The sequence below is a fragment of the Nipponia nippon genome, unplaced genomic scaffold (assembly GCF_047370975.1).
Source record: "Nipponia nippon isolate SJK-2023a ecotype South Korea unplaced genomic scaffold, ASM4737097v1 scaffold_9, whole genome shotgun sequence".
Lineage (NCBI taxonomy): Eukaryota > Metazoa > Chordata > Aves > Pelecaniformes > Threskiornithidae > Nipponia > Nipponia nippon.
In genome coordinates, this window is record NW_028262413.1 from 25,610,292 (window position 1) to 25,620,631 (window position 10,340).

General features: G+C 54.0%; 3 non-coding genes across 3 annotated transcripts; all 3 read right to left on the reverse strand.

Moving 5' to 3' along the window:
* Nucleotides 1-1,464: 1,464 nt before the first annotated feature.
* TRNAL-CAG (transfer RNA leucine (anticodon CAG)) lies at nt 1,465-1,547 on the reverse strand. The gene has a single exon. It is a non-coding gene; the product is annotated as a tRNA-Leu (tRNA).
* Nucleotides 1,548-6,859: 5,312 nt separating this feature from the next.
* TRNAS-AGA (transfer RNA serine (anticodon AGA)) lies at nt 6,860-6,941 on the reverse strand. The gene has a single exon. It is a non-coding gene; the product is annotated as a tRNA-Ser (tRNA).
* Nucleotides 6,942-10,061: 3,120 nt separating this feature from the next.
* TRNAS-AGA (transfer RNA serine (anticodon AGA)) lies at nt 10,062-10,143 on the reverse strand. The gene has a single exon. It is a non-coding gene; the product is annotated as a tRNA-Ser (tRNA).
* Nucleotides 10,144-10,340: the final 197 nt, after the last annotated feature.

A 10,340-nucleotide genomic window follows, 5' to 3' on the forward strand; every position in this document is an offset into this window, starting at 1 on the left:
GCTGGAGAGTCGTGCTGGTTTGTTCTTCTCCCCTTCCGTTAGCCACCTGCTCTGCAAGGAAGAGGGAGAACCTGCTCTCTCCCATGACAGGAGCCTCCGATGCTGCTCCTCCCTTTGGGACACTGCAGGGAGGACACTTTGTGTCCCCCTTACAAGCTTCAATGGGAAGCCGAGATCTCCCAGAGCTCCCCAGAACCTGGGAGCTGCAGCTCAGGCCAGGCTGACCCACACAGGAGGCCAGGCCGCTCCTGGGCCCTGCACTCCCGAGCTCTGTCTGGCTGAGGGCAGGCCTTGGCAAGCCAGACAGCCCCCTTCACACAGCAGAAGACTGCAGCCAGGTGTGCCCCCTCACCTTCTCTTCTCCAGGCTGAACAAGCCTGGCTCCCTCAGCAGCTCCCTCAATCACCACGTGCTCCGGCATGCTCTCATACCACCTTGTGCATGTCCCCTCTTCCTCTTCCCATGTGCACAGGAAGACCTCTGCTATGGCTCACACTTCCTGACTGCGGTCCTTCTGAAAAATGCCACCAGTGCTCAGGCAACCTGTGGTGGGATGGCGTGAGGCTGTCTCTGTCCTGTCAGCGGTGTTGGAGAGAAATGCCCCAGAGCCTGCAATGTCCCTGGAAGGAAGCTTTGTGGGTCGAAATCCTGCTGGTCAATGCCACATCCTAGATTGGCACCTACAGAATGTGCCACTGGGCCTGAAAGAGGGAAGGATGCATCTCAGGAGCTCTCCAGCTTCGGGAGCAGAGGGCAGAGGGGCTCCCAGGTGACTAACGAGAGGGAAAAGTTGCCGCAGTCTCCAAAAAAGGGGAAAAAGGACTACCTGGGGAACGAAGGAAAGGTGATGATAAACTGGAGCAAGTTCAGCGGGGGATCCGTAGGATAGTCAGGGGGCGGGGGCTCTGGCCTTGTGAGGAGAAGCTGAGGACCCAAGGTGTGCTTAGCTGGGAGAAGAAAAGGCTTTGCGGGGATCTAATAGGAGCCTCCCAGTGCCTACAAGGAGGCTACTGAGATGGCTGGGGGATGAGAGCCGACGGTCAGAAATTGAACGGGCAGTTTGTGACTGGCTAGAGGAACAAAAAGGATCACCCAGAGGGTGCCTAAGCAAGGGAACAGGGGTCCAGAGAGGCTGTGAAATGTCTGTCCTCAAGGTATTTTACGACCCGAGAGGACAAAGCGCCCATCAGCTGGTGTGAGCCCGCTTGAAGCACTCTCTGGCTCCCTGAAAGGCCTTCCCAGGCAGAAGGGTTGATTGGAGTGTAAAGTGGTGACAGGGAGAGAGAGGATTTTGTGGGTGCATGTTTGAAGATTATCCAAGAGCATGCAGAAGATTATCCAAGGCATGCAGAATGCGAGTTCAGTAGGGGAGAGTGGAAACGTGGGAAGCCTCCAGCCATGTTTCTCTTCTAAGCCTCCCTAGCTAGGGGTGGCAGCTGGGGCATGCAGCAAGAGAGAACAGGCTGTCAGGAGTGGGACTCGAACCCACGCCTCCCTGTGAGACTGCAACCTGAATGCAGCGCCTTAGACCGCTCGGCCATCCTGACGTGCTGCTGCTCTTGGCGTTGCCGTTGCCGCTGCCGCTGCCGCTGCCGCTGCTGCCTCTGCCACTCCTCCCCCCGCAGCTGCCAGAGCCAGCCCAGCTCAGCCAGCCTCCTCCGGGCACTGCTGCAGGGGGAGCTGGCTCCAGGGAGCACCCTTGCCCTGCTCCCACCAAGGGCTGCTGACAGGCAACCGCAGCTCCTACACGCACTTCCGACCACCCAGTACCCAGCACTCTTTTTGTTCCTTCCTCCTCTCTCTGTCTGGTGCTTTCTGCCCTTTCTGGAATATGTTTTCACAGAGGGGCCACAGCCGTTGCTGATGGCTCAGCTGTGTTGTGCGGTGGGTCCACTGTGGAGCTGGAACTGGCTGTGTCCGACACAGGGCAGCCCCTTACCTTGTCTCACAGAGGCCAACCTGCAGCACCCCCTAACCCCTCCACTTCCAAAACCTTGCCATATGGAGCCGACACAACGTCCACTGGGAATACCATAGGGCATAACACTGAGCTAGCACAGGTCTCCCTGTGCCCCAGACGGAGGCGCATTCACGCTGTCCCAGGCTAACGTGTGCTGGCATAATGTGCCCTTTGGTCGAATTTAAAAGGCACAGCAACTAGCCTGGATTTCTTCTTAGGCACCGGATATGTCCATATCTTGTACACTTGCCTAGTGTACATCAGCTCGGCAATCGGTGAGTGAAAAGCAGGCAATGCTAGGGTAACGATTCTCTACCCTGTCGTATAATGTGCAAGTAGGCCAGGTGGATCATTTCTAGCAGAGGTTTCTTGGCCTATATAACTTGGTTGGATATGAGCATCTGCCACATGCCATGCTGCATGCCCACAAGTAATTTGCTTTGCAGGACTCTAGCCGTTACCCGTTCCTGGGCTGACAGCCGTTTCTTGACCCCGTCATACCCGCCTGCTCTCAGGCAGACCTGTGGCTGGCTGTCAGGACCAGCCAACCCTACCCGTGTGCCCAGAAGCACATCTGGAAAGGCAGCCCCCACTCACCACATACAGGGAAGAGGCAGCTTTTGACAGCGTCATTCCCCGTGGGTTCTCGTATTGCTCTGTGATTGCCTGACGACCATTTTGGACACCGTCATGCCCGCATGTTCTCAGTTCTCCCTCCGATGGGCTGTCCACTTCCTTTGGACCAAGAAGTGTTCGGATATAAAAAGATACACCATGCAGCGGTATCCACTATGGAATGAACGGAAGCACCTAGCGCAACCTATGTTCTTGTGGACGGCCCATCGCCTGCAGAGCCAGAGGTGACCTCACAGTCGACATCCAAGCCATCTTCTGGCCTCTGGCCCATCAGGTACTCAGATAGCAGGGAGCTCCCTTGCAGATAGATACCCATGCCGTCCTCCTGCCGCCAGCTCGTGAAGCACTCAGACAAGGAGGACTTCTGGAAGAGGCCACTCTCGATCGTCTTTGAAGGGTCATGGCAATTGAAAGGTCATGGCCTGGCAAGAGAAGGAGCAATTCATTCTGGAGCTCCATCACGGGTGCTCTCCATGCCACAAACTTCACAGACGGCTCGGTGTTGTGGAGGCAGCTGGAACCAGCTCTGTCTGACACAGGGCAGCCCCTTACCTCTTCTCACAGAGGCCACCCTGCAGCACCCCCTCTCCCCTCCACTACCAGCACCTAGCCACATGTAGCCAATACGGTGCCCATTGGGCATACCTGCTCAGCCCTGCTCCTGGCTGGACCTGCGCGTGGGCAAGGCAGCAAAGAGACTAGGATGGAGAAAACCCCCAGGTGGTCAAGCTGATCGCACTGGTGTTTGCCAAAATAGCACCAGCCTTGTCCTTCTCCCCACCTGCAGATCCCTGGAGGTTGTGCTTGTGGCTGGGAAGTTGGGATTGAGCTGCCTGATGGGAAGGGAGAAACACCTGTGTCTCCAGGCCGCTCACTGCCTTTTGGGGAGAGCTCCGCCTGCTGCTCCACACCCACCCGCCTGCCTTGCTGAGGGGCACTTTGGGAGTGCTGGCTCCTCAGAAGGCAAAGGAGAAAGAAGGCAGCAGCGGCAGAGAGAAGGAGCTGAGGGAACAGGAGGGCCATGGGCATGGGTGCCCAGAGGGCTTGCAGCAGTGCAGGTTAAAACTTGCTGGGAGAGGCAGCAGCTGCCAGGCGCAGGGGAAAAAGAGCAATTAGCAGAGGATGGTTTCGATCCATCGACTTCTGGGTTATGGGCCCAGCACGCTTCCGCTGCGCCACTCTGCTCCCCCAGCGCCTTGGCTGGGACCTCCCGCAGCCCTGCCTGATGCTCCCTGGCACTGCCAGCACTCCTGCCTCCTTCCCTTCCTCTTACCTGTGACCTCACCTGCGCAGGAAAATTGTCTCCCTGGAAACTTTGCCTGCTTGGGGCCTGTGGTGGGTAGCTCAAGGGTCTTGCTTTGTCCTTCTCCCCACACCTCCTGCGCAGAACCCTGCAGGGGGACTTCCTCTTTGACCACCCGGGCTGGCTCTGCAGGCGCTGAAGGGAACCGCCGGCGCGAGAGGGCAGCCCTGTTGCTTTGCAGGGCGGAGAGGAGCTGCTCTCCAGCGAGCTCATGAGGGCTGCAACCTGTCACGTCCCACCTGGGGGAAGAGGGCGAGTGACTAAGATTCGCAAATCCTCTCGGTGTGGATTAAGGTGAGCCAACACTCAAGGTCCGTACGCAAACACCAGCTTTAATGGAAAGCTTCTACAGAAACAAGTATCGAGTACGAATATTGGATGCTCGCCAGCCCTCTCGCAATTATATCTACCCCGGCTATGCGGCTAAGCTATGCAGCTTTATGGAAAATTGAGGTAGGCCGTGCAGTACTTCACGACAATTTAACCACCTTAACAGCTTAACAACCTTAGGAGAGGTGAAAGAGAGAGGGGGAGAGAGAGAGAGAAAGAGGAAAGAAGAGGAGAATCACCGGTCCTGGATGCAGCGCTGGACCTGCCAACGGGGGTATTCGCTCCCTATTTATAGATTTCCGTCTCGGGACCTCTGGAACCTTCTCTCGTCCCAGTTCCAGGAGTGGTAGAGATACCAGTCGAATTCAGAGGGGCAACCAGTCAAACCAAGAGGAGTGATACCGGGTCCCTCCCCCAGGCCCCATGTGTGGGGAGAAATAAGACACTTCATAGACCGCGGGGGGTGGGGCCGAGGCAAGACCGTCCCACCTTCGCAGGACTCCCTCCCTCAGCCCCACTCCTGGTACTGTCCGGTCCTGCAGTCCTAGCGACCGCTGCTCTACGTTGTGGTTTTAGCAGCCGTTGAGCACCAAGGCTGTTTGAGACATCCCGTTGTTTTGCACTAGCGGTTCTCTACACCACCCTGCTTGGCAATTCAGCTCCCAGGGGGCTGGGGGACTGTGCCCGGCGTAAAAGTCAGTTCTTTGCTGGCCAAGGAGGCAGACAAATTGCATAGCAGTTAGTGCCTTGCCTTTCATACCAGCTGGGAGGGCCTTGCCCTGCCCGTGCTGCGCTGTAGTCCTACAGAGCTCCTGGCTTGTCCTCCCTCCGGGCACAGCCCCGCCCTTGCTGCTCCCTGACAGCCAACTGCTGCCCCCGCCACCATGCAGGGTGCCAGAGAGCCAGAGAAAATCCCCAAGGCTGTTTGAGACATCTCGTTGTTTTGCACTAGCAGTTCTCTACACCACCCTGTGGCTCAAACAGCAGTGCGGTCTGAGTTCCGTATTTTACATCTTCATCTTCAGTGGTGATTCGAATGCAGGGGACAGAGGCAGAAAGAGAGGCCAAGAGCTTAGAATCATAAACCAAACTACTGCAAGGCCTATTATCACTGCCAGAAATATCGTTAAAATCATAATACCAATATTTACAAGCCATTTTCCCCACCCCAGGAGTCCAAGAGACTTCAGGAGAGAGCTGAACCAGGATCCAGGGCTCCAGCCGTTAAACCTGTCCTTTGGTTGCATTGCCTGGAAAAGCTCTCCGGTCTGCTCGGACACCTCTCTCATCTTCTTTTGTGCTTCTTCTGTGGCGGTAGTTGCGTTCTGAATGGTTAGACAGCATTCTCCATCGGTGAGATTTAACATGCCACATACTCCCTGCTCTTTTAACATTAACATATCTAAAGCTAATCTGTTTTGTAAAGTCATTTTAGACACTCGTTGGACTTGCAAATTTTTTTCCCCAAAAGCACATCTGGTCCAATCGCTCAAGACATGTACTTGCCAGGTCAGGTTCTCTAAGACAAACTGGTGTCTTTTAAGGGTTACATATGGGGTAAATATATCTTCTAACATCGGAGACGTTGTCATGCCCCAGGTATAATAATCGGGTACTCGGACTCCCTGCACTGTCCATTCGGGCCGCACCTGGGGCTCATCACCTTCCCGGTGCTTTCTGTTTTGGTGAGGCGCTGAGAAATTGAACACTGTAGAAGGACACGTTGTAGGAACTCCTGTTCCACATTGTAATCTCGCATATTGCCTCACATTGAGATGGGAATATATTTTTCCATTTGAACATCCCCATAACCTTCCTCGTGGGGCAGGGTACCACATTGTACTACGTTGGTAACCATTGTCCCTGGGTACCCAAGTACCCTGTAGGTCCCTGTCCCACACCTTTTGGTGTTCTGGACCAGAGCTTGTGGGAATACCGCACCTGACTGCAGTTTCTCCCGTTTTCCGGGTACCGTTGCACCTACTGTCCAAATTTTGGAAACCCCGGGAAGGGTATCCCAAGGAAGTGCACATATCCCGTATAAAGGCTTGGAGTTCAGGGATGTACCATGTCTCAATGGGGTTTCCTGCACCCGTGGTGCAATTTAGGGTTGTGGTACAGTTCATCCACTGGGAGTATCCTGGGGAGGGGGCTTCAACATAATTCTCATCAACTGGATGGTTGGGGTCAGTGTCTCCATACGACATACGTTTGATAAACCAAGCCCACTCATATCGGGTTCTATTAATTTTACCATATTCCTGGCCTGGGTGATTCGGAATCTGTACACACCATGCAGGAGACCACCTAACAGTATAGGGGTGCTCAAAAGGTTCCGTTTCAGGAGGTGGAGGCCAGTAGGGGATTTGGGTACATGATATCCTATGGGGATTCGCACAGTGAGTCTGGCTCCACCATTCACCTGACTTCTTACTGGCCCTTTCTCTTCACCTAACTTGCCTACCTTGTAAAGGGGGAGAAGAATTTCCCATCCATGCAGGCAATTCCGGGACGAGGCAAGAACAAGTGCTGTAGGCAACGGGGTTTTGCCGAGTCCCTGGGCGGCTGGAGGGACCCTATCTATGGAGCCGAGTCCCACAGCTGCAGCATGGTCAAAAGGGATGGCGCTCCGCAGTTGGCAGGATTCAAACCTGCGCGGGGAAACCCCAATGGATTTCTAGTCCATCGCCTTCACCACTCGGCCACAACTACCTGCTCTAGTCCCCTCTGACCTGCTGATCATAGGCCCTCTGCAATGACACCTGCCTCCCTGGCAGTTTCAAGGCCAGGCCTCATGCGAAGCCCTGCGGTTCAGACCTCCACTGAACATGACGGGCACCTGGTGCCAGGCTTCCAGAGCCCTTGAGAGGCGTAACCCCAGGGGCTACAGCTGCAGCTCCCAGCGCCTTGTCCACAGCCGGGCACCTGGGATATCCTGCCACGGGGGATGTTTTCACTCCCAAGACGGCATCTCATCTGCTCCCAGGGAAGAAATGGAGGCTGCTGTGTGGAGGCAACCAGGGATGGCCGTGACTGTGGGGTGGGCTATTAGACCCCGCTTTGCTTCTCAGATTTATCTAAATAAATAATTTATCTATTTATATTTATCTAAATAAATAATTTTTTTGTCGTCTTGTGGGGAAGCATCGGAGGTGGAAAGCTGCTGTATGGAGTCCTGTACGACAGGTGGCAGAAACTACTGAAGGAGAAGGTGAATCGAGTCAGTTTGCAGAGGTGAAAGCCATCCAGCTGGCTTTAGATATTGCTGAACGAGAAAAGTGGCCAACGCTCTATCTCTATACTGACTCATGGATGGTGGCAAATGCTCTGTGGGGGTGGTTGCGGCAATGGAAGCAGAGCAACTGGCAGCGCGGAGGCAAACCCATCTGGGCTGCCGCATTGTGGCAAGATACTGACGCCCGGGTAGAGAACCTGGTTGTAAAAGTACGCCACGTAGATGCTCACGTACCCAAGACTCGGGCCACGGAAGAACATCAAAACAATCAGCAGGTGGATCAGGCTGGTAAGATTGAAGTGGCTCAGGTGGATCTGGACTGGCAACATAAAGGTGAATTATTTCTAGCTCGGTGGGCCCATGACACCTCAGGCCATCAAGGAAGAGATGCAACATATAGATGGGCTCGCGATCGAGGGGTGGACTTAACCATGGACACTATTGCACAGGTTATCCATGAATGCGACACATGCGCTGCAATCAAGCGAGCCGAGCGGTTCAAGCCTCTTTGGTATGGAGGACGATGGCTGAAATATAAATACGGGGAGGCCTGGCAGATTGATTACATCACACTCCCACAAACCCGCCAAGGCAAGCGCCATGTGCTTACAATGGTGGAAGCAACCACCGGATGGCTGGAAACATATCCCGTGCCCCATGCCACCGCCCAGAACACTATCCTGGGTCTTGAAAAGCAAGTCCTGTGGCGACATGGCACCCCAGAAAGAATTGAGTCAGATAACGGAACTCATTTCCGAAACAGCCTCATAGACACCTGGGCCAAAGAGCATGGCATTGAGTGGGTATATCACATCCCCTATCACGCACCAGCCTCCGGGAAAATAGAACGATACAATGGACTGTTAAAGACTACACTGAGAGCAATGGGCGGTGGAACATTTAAACATTGGGATACGCATTTAGCAAAGGCCACCTGGTTAGTCAACACCAGGGGATCTGCCAATCGAGCTGGCCCTGCCCAATCAAGACTTTTACGTACTGTGGAAGGGGATAAAGTCCCTGTAGTGCACATAAAAAAATATGATGGGGAAGACAGTCTGGGTTACTCCCGCCTTAGGCAAAGGTAAACGCATTCGTGGGATTGCTTTTGCTCAAGGACCTGGGTGCACTTGGTGGGTGATGCGGGAGGATGGGGAAGCCCAATGTGTACCTCGAGGAGATTTGATTTGGGGTGAAAATAGCCAATGAACTGAATTATATAATGTTAGTTGCTATATAATACTGGATGTCATCACTTCTGTGATTACTATATGACATATCAACAGTATACAGCAAGAATCACCCAAACTAACGAAGAATGAGCTCTGAGGAAACCAAGCAAAGTGCAGAGATGATAGAACTAGAACTGGCTTCAGCATGCTACAATCCAACACCACGTACTACCTCTCCTGCCCAGAAAGACCGTTATGACAGATGAATCCCAAAGTCATAAACTGAATGAACTCAACAAGTGTTCTAGAGGGATAGCATATAGACTAACGGAATGATACTCGTGTGTTGTATCAAAGGAAAGGAAGGGGTGGTCGTTAATGAGGATGTGTTGGATAATGTGGGACCTGGGCATGATGTAAATGTTATGGAATAAGGGGTGCATACTGTCCTGGTTTCAGCTGGGATAGAGTTAATTTCCTTCTTGGTAGCCGGTATGGGGCTGTGTTGTGGCTTTAGGATGAGAACAATGTCGATGATACACTGCCGTTTTGTTCTTGATAAGTAGTTGCTAAGTGGCGCTCACAGTGGTCAAGGACTTTTCAGCTGCCCATGCTCTGCCGGGTGCACAAGAAGCCGGGAGGGGGCACAGCCAGGACAGCTGACCCAGGCTGGCCAAGGGGCTATTCCATACCATGTGACGTCATGCTCAGTATATAAACTGGGGGAGTTAGCCGGGGGAGGGGCAACGATCGCTGCTTGGGGGACGGGACGGGCATCGGTCGGCGGGTGGTGAGCAACTGTAGAGTGCATCGCTTGCTTTGTATTACTATTGTACTATTATTACTTGGTTTTATTATTATTGTTATTATTACTATTACTACTGTTCTATTTTTATTTTACTTTAGTTATTAAACTGTGCTTATCTCAACCCACGAGCTTTTCCCTTTTGCCCTTCCGATCCTCTCCCCCGTCCCACCGGTGGGGGAGTGATCGAGCGGCTGCGTGGTGCTTAGTTGCCGGCTCGGGTTAAACCACGACAGTTAGCAATGAGGGCCGTGTTGTGGAAGGTCTCTTTGGAGTTGAGCTGCTGTAGTTTCAGGTGTAGGGAAGACAGCTGGTGACGCTGTGCTGCTTGGGATGTCAGGTGAGACCAGGCTCTTAAGTTCTGCTCACCAACCACCAACAGTGGACCCCTTATCACGGGGTCATACTCAGCACTGGTCCGTTCCCTTCCCCCGACTTGCCCACCTTGTCAATGGGAGCAGAATTTCCCATTAATCCAGGAATTTGGGGGAGGAGGGGCGAGGACAAGTGCAGTAGGCAAGGGGGTTTTGCTGTCTCCCTGGGCACCACGTACAGTGTGGAGCTGAGCCCCACAGCTGCAGTGGGGTCAACTGCAGGCAGCCCAAAAGGGGACTGCGCTCCGTAGCTGGCAGGATTCGAACCTGCGCGGGGAAACCCCAATGGATTTCTAGTCCATCGCCTTCACCACTCGGCCACAACTACCTGCTCCAGCCCTCTCTGACCTGCTGATCACAGGCCCTCTGCAATGACGCCTGCCTCCCTGGCAGTTTCAAGGCCAGGCCTCATGCGAAGCCCTGCGGTTCAGACCTCCACTGAGCATGACGGGCACCTGGTGCCAGGCTTCCAGAGCCCTTGAGAGGCTACAGCTGCAGCTCCCAGCGCCTTGTCCACAGCCGGGC